The sequence below is a fragment of the Aplysia californica genome, unplaced genomic scaffold, assembly GCF_000002075.1.
Source record: "Aplysia californica isolate F4 #8 unplaced genomic scaffold, AplCal3.0 scaffold00956, whole genome shotgun sequence".
Classification (NCBI taxonomy): domain Eukaryota; kingdom Metazoa; phylum Mollusca; class Gastropoda; order Aplysiida; family Aplysiidae; genus Aplysia; species Aplysia californica.
This window is the reverse complement of record NW_004798226.1, coordinates 44,694-51,100: the sequence shown is the minus strand read 5'-3', so window position 1 is coordinate 51,100 and position 6,407 is coordinate 44,694.

Sequence of the window (6,407 nt, the reverse complement as noted above, 5' to 3'; positions counted from 1 at the left end):
GCAACCCCTTCATTGTCTTTTAAAACTTGGTCCAGAGGCGCAAAGCAGTTTGATTGGTCTATCTCGGTCCGAGACGTGCTCTGGATAGATACTGTGGGTGAATAGAGACGGGAACTTGGCAGCAGCTGGAAGGTCTCAATAAATGATGTAAGCTCGCATAATAAACCTTCTTTTAAACGACATAAACACGTTTAATATTGTTTCTATAGTTGCATTGGTGGCCTAGTCGTTAGGCTCTCGCTCGCAACCGTAAGGTCGTGGGTTCGAATCCCGTCAGGGGCCCGACGTTGTGTCCTTGGGAAAGGCACTTTACACGAATTTTCCTCACTTCACCCAGGTGGGAATAGGAACGCCTCTAAAGTCAGAGAAACACCTTGTCAGTTTATTAAGTGTTATAGAGCTTGCTGTCGGGTGGGGAATGCCCTACACAAATGCTATGTATTATTATTATTACTACGAAACAGATTTCAACAAAAGTTAAGGACCACTTTGACAGACAGTCCTAAATTTTAAAAATATAATTTTTTTAAAAAGACAGCAAAGAATGTTTCACAATTTTTGCTCTGAGGGTGTGAATGGGTTACCAACGCGTACTACAAAGCCTACTGAAGGACCAAAACCACCACGTGCAGCACGGAAATCCTTAGGGAATTTATGCCAAATTTGCTGTTTTTTTATCGACTTGTGTGCGACACCACGGACTTTCCTCAGTTCAAATGTCCGGTGCACGACATAAACGGAAGTACGAACTCGAACTGTGCTCACCTTGGTGGCAATATAAGCCGCCGTTTGCGCAAAATCCGGTATCCCATCAACGTGCCACCAAGACGGAAGCTGAGAGACTTTGTCTTGATCGTGCCAGGGCTATGGCATGGCTGGAGGATGGAGTTGGAGCCCGAGAAGTTGCCAGAAGGCTTGCAGTGTCACACTCTGTCATTGTCCATCAAGCCACTGGATCAATCCAAGAACGCCCACGTGCAGGTCGACCCAAGACCACACAGAGTGTTGGCAAGTGGTCCCTAACTTTTGTTGAAGTCTTGAGAATAACACAATCTGGGTGTGTGGAGGGAGCCCCTGGTAGGTCCTACTTCTTTACTTTCCCCTCTGTTGTTTCTGTCTGTCTTTATTTTTAATAAGTGTTTGACACCACGTGCAACACAATAAGGTCATACATTATAAGTGCCGAAAATTAGATGTTTGTTTTAGTAGAGGTTTTACGGCGCTCGCAACTGCATAAGGTCATATGAGCGCCAGAAGATTAGAGGTGTTACAAGAGAGTAACAAACATAAAAAAAGGAGGGGAGATATGGACGATAGATGTTTGATAGGAAAGAAGAAGCAAACCACACCAGAGCACCCGCCAACCACCCACCGAAAATTAGAGATATTACAAGAGAGTAGAGAGAAACAAACACAAAAAAGGAGGGGAGATAGTTTTAGTTTTAGTAAGTGTTTTACGGCACTTGCAACACAATAAGGTCATATGAGCGCCAGAAGATTAGAGGTGTTACAAGAGAGTAACAAACATAAAAAAAGGAGGGGAGATATGGACGATAGATGTTTGATAGGAAAGAAGAAGCAAACCACACCAGAGCACCCGCCAACCACCCACCGAAAATTAGAGATATTACAAGAGAGTAGAGAGAAACAAACACAAAAAAGGAGGGGAGATAGTTTTAGTTTTAGTAAGTGTTTTACGGCACTTGCAACACAATAAGGTCATATGAGCGCCAGAAGATTAGAGGTGTTACAAGAGAGTAACAAACATAAAAAAAGGAGGGGAGATAAGGACGACAGATGTTTGATAGGAAAGAAGAAGCAGAGCACCCGCCAACCACCCACCGAAAATCAGAGATGCTACAAGAGAGAAACAAACACACACAAAAAAAAGGAGGGGAGATAGTTTTAGTTTTAGTAAGTGTTTTACGGCACTTGCAACACAAGAAGGTCCTATATAAGTGCCGAAGATTAGAGGTGTTACAAGAGAGTAACAAACACAAAAAAGGAGGGGAGATAAAGACGATAGATGTTTGAAAGGAAAGAAAAAGCAAACCACACCTGAGCACCCGCCAACCACCCACTCTGTCTGTTTATTTCCCAGCACTAACTTAGTGACTAAGTGACCATTATTGTGTCACGGTCAAAGTGCTTTTCTTTACTCAAAAATGGTGAAATGGTGTTTAACGCCCCCTCTATCAACACTATTAGGTTATTTAAAGGGCGGGACCTCCTAGTTTAACGTCCGTCTCCGATAGAACCGAGCCAAGTGGGATGTTTGTGTAAAGTGTCTTTCCCAAGGGCACAACGTCGGACCGAGCTGAGGCTCGAACACCTTCTCTTTACTCAAACAAACAAAAAAACGAAAAGAAAACATTCTAAAAATCCATTAAAAAACACAAAAAGAGAACAAGCAAGCTTACAAGTAAAAGGCATTTATTTATCTATTTAAAAAGATCCCAGTAACATCAGTCCAATGTACACATTAACAATGAGTTGATTCATCCTTAACAAAAAAACAAAACAAAAACTGCGCGAGTCCCTGCAGGGAACGAGCACAGGGCATGCGTGGAACAGCATCATCGTTAAGTCACCGACACACACAGAGACACAGGGGCCAGTCCCACATAAGTAGATGTACACACCCACGCACGCACGCACACACAGACACACACTAGGGCTGTGACAGTACGACAGTATAATTTAGCCTCTGCGAGTACTCGCTTCGACAGTTTTTAATACTTGAGTCCAAAACTTCAAACTACTCTAGTAATAATGGTAATCACCCGAGTACTTTTATTTTTTCATCCAGAATGGGAGGGGATTTAGTAGAAACAAAGATTTTTTTAAAATTCTATCATTTCTGTTTGTTGTAAATGTTACATAGATCTAGTACTTTTCATTCTCTTTGTGAACCATTCAAAATTCAACTAATCTCAGTAGAGTTTATGTTTTGGTCTGTTGTCTTTACCATTACTAACAATCATTTCTCTTTTTGCTTTTGTATTGTTATTATTACTAATTGTGTAAAATTTAATTTGGAAGAGAGCAAATAATACAGTGACCTTATGCAAGCTTAGGATCCGAGTACTCAAGAACTCACTTCGAAGTATTTCAGAATTCCCCGGACCCAAAGACTCGGGACTAAACTACTGGACTCCCACAGCCCCAATCACACACACACACAGAGACTACAGACATGAACCAGGAAATAACTTAGCAAAAACTTAGCATGGTCTAGCAACAGCAACCTCAACAGGTACGAGAAAAGCATTCAGTCAGTCAGCGTCAACAGATCCAAAAATAATTTCCCTTTCAGCATTCACCCAAAAAAAAATTTAAAAAATAAAAAAATAACTTTCTCGATCTGTCAGCTGCTTTCATTCAGACTTTTAGTTTGCTAGCAAAAACACACAACCCAGGGCAAGAGACGCAGAAGAAGAAAACATAACAAGGTTGGAGACATTGATTCTGTGCTCTGATTGCTTTTACTCCTTAACCTTATCCCTAGATCGTGTTTTAATATCGAATCCAGACGACGTGGGGAAATCTGTGCCACCACTTAACCTTATCCCTAGGTCGTGTTTTACTATCGAATCCAGACGACATGGGGAACTCTGTGCCACCACTTTCCAAAGAGAAAATTTACTCTTTAATCCGATCCGTATGCTTTGCATAGCAGTCTGTCAAAATGATCTTTGAGAAATACTGAAAGTTTCAAAGAGATCTTCGCACTAGAAGTATTGTAAAATGTGAAGAATACCACCCCGGGGGTACAAAATGACCCCGGGCGTACGGATATGGTTAACCGCCACAGTTGAACAACTTCAGGGGGCGGGCTGCACGGACACTGCTGCTTTTGGACTTTTGGTTCACGTGTCAAAATTAGACCAATAAATGGACAAATCTAACCGTCCCAGTCACTGCCTTTTACAGCAAAACCAAAAGCTCATCGCCAAAGTGGACACAGTTTAGTTTTAGTAGAGGTTTTACAGCGCTCCCAACTGCATAAGACGTATGAATTTACTAATAAGTTCCTCTGCTAGGACAAACAATGAGAGGCAGAGACAGAGCACAGAAGCCCCAAATCTCAGACCGTGGTCAAATCACAACACAAACATGAGAACAGCCAACACTTATCCCGAGGTAGTCAGAAATATATCACCACCCCTGCCCGCCTACCCCCACCCTCACCCCTGCCCACATATTCCCCCTACCCTTACCCACACCCACCTACTTCCACTCCCCCATCCCCCCACAACCTATGTACATGGTAACATCAAACTTCAGCATCCACACACACACACACACACAACTGTACAGGCAACGCGTTCACTATCAGACACAGACACTCCTATACACACACACAAGTGACGTAATGAACGCAACTTCAAGACCTCATGCCATAGTCAAATCGTCCCCATTCCATGGGTATCAGCGACATGTGAGTGACATAGCGACAGTGACACATGACAGTGGCACAGCTAGTGACACAGCGACAACAGCTATGATCAAACAAGCCACACACCCCAACACCATCAGCTGATTGTAATGTGATATATGCGACACCAGCACTAGGCTGGCACAGCGACCCGCCTGGTACAGTCAACCTTACCAAACACCAGTCTAGCCCTATTATATCTAAACAAAGTTCCTGAGGTGGCCCTCATCAATTTTCAAATTCAACTGACCTTTGACACTTTGCGGTCAGTCACACAGCCAGCAGTACAAAATACCCCCATCTGGTCACCCAGCCAGGAGAGTGACTACAGTAACAACGGGCTTCTCAGGCCTGGCGTAGTGACCGCAAAATTCTAAACTGAAGTTTTTCCACCAACCACCCAGCCATATTCAGCGAAATTCTGCAGGATTCATGCGATTTTATTTACATTTTCCTCCAAAATCCCATTGTTCCACAGCCCTGTTCCCATAAAGAGTTCACTCTTCTCAACTAGCCTCTCAGTTTTGGGTTTTGTTTCAGTAAAAGATTCACTTCATGGCTGTTAACACAATCAGCTCATACAAGTGTCAAAGTCTGTGGCAGTGTTACTAGTGAGTAACATAGAGAAAAGGGAGGAGAGATAAAGACGATAGAAGTTGGATAGGATGTCTGTTTCCCTTCTGGAGCCCGCTGACAAGAACCCTCACCACTATCTGGAGCTCACAACACAGTCATGTTCTTCTGACAAGAAAGCTACGAGAGGAGAGAAGACCGACCGTGTGTCGTTGAACGATATCACAACACCTTCGACTGTCACAACTCATACAAGAGACCCATCTGGTCACATGGCTAACCAGCCTCCCAGAAAAGACAGGCTCTTTATTTTTAAAATTCACAACCACTTACTGTCACTTCCCAAATTTCCTTTTGTTTGTCCATTGTTTTTCATCCCCCCTTCATCCTTTCACATCCCTCTTCCTCAAAACTTCTGCATAGCGACAAAACAAACATTCACTAACATTAGCCAAACAATACATCCGTTTTTCCATACACATACCAAACATCTTTTTCTCATGAATACAAAATTGCATTTTTTTCAAAGACACTAATATATCAGGCATCTTATTCCGACAACCATTTCTAATCTGCCGCTGTTTGTTCATGCTGTGCCCACGTTTCTTTGGCGCTTCCTCCTGATCAAACACAAACATTACAATGGCCAAAACACCAGAACGGTTAACAGTCCACACTTCTCATGTACCAATGCCCGTTTTGTTTTAGTAAAAGTCTTACAGCACTTGCAACACAATTATGTCACATGAGCGCCGACGACGATTAGAGCTGTTACAAGAGAGTAACAAACGCAAAAAAAACAAAACAAAGGAGAAGCAATAACGACGATAGACGTTTGATAGGAAAGAAAGAGCAAACCACACCAGAGCACCCGCCAACCACCTAGATACCGATGCCCGTTGGTCACAGGCGATCCCGTCCCTAGCTCACCGTTGAAGACAGAAAACACCGCCCCGACCTGCCCTCCCAGCATGCATCAAAGATGTCGCCACAACCAAAACAATGCAGTTCACAAAAGGCTTTCACTTTGACACAAAAGCTAAACATTCATGTGTTCTTTCTCAGGGGGCGGGGAGGCGAAAAATCATGGTAGGCTGCAAAACTCATCTCTGCTCTCTGCAATGTTTCTGTTGGAAAATCTACACATCATTCTGGGTTGTAAACTACACACACATAGGACAATTGACCCATCATTCTGTGTTTTAAACTACACACACAGTGGACATTTGACCCATCATTCTGTGTTGTTAACTACACACACTGGACATTTAACCAATCATTCTGCATGTAAACTACAGGAAGTGGCCAGTCTCGGGGGGAAAAATCTCTCTCTCGAAGTAGTTGTAGTTCCAAGGGTTTTGCTCTGTCCGATGAGGCGTTCAACCAGGCGGGGGGG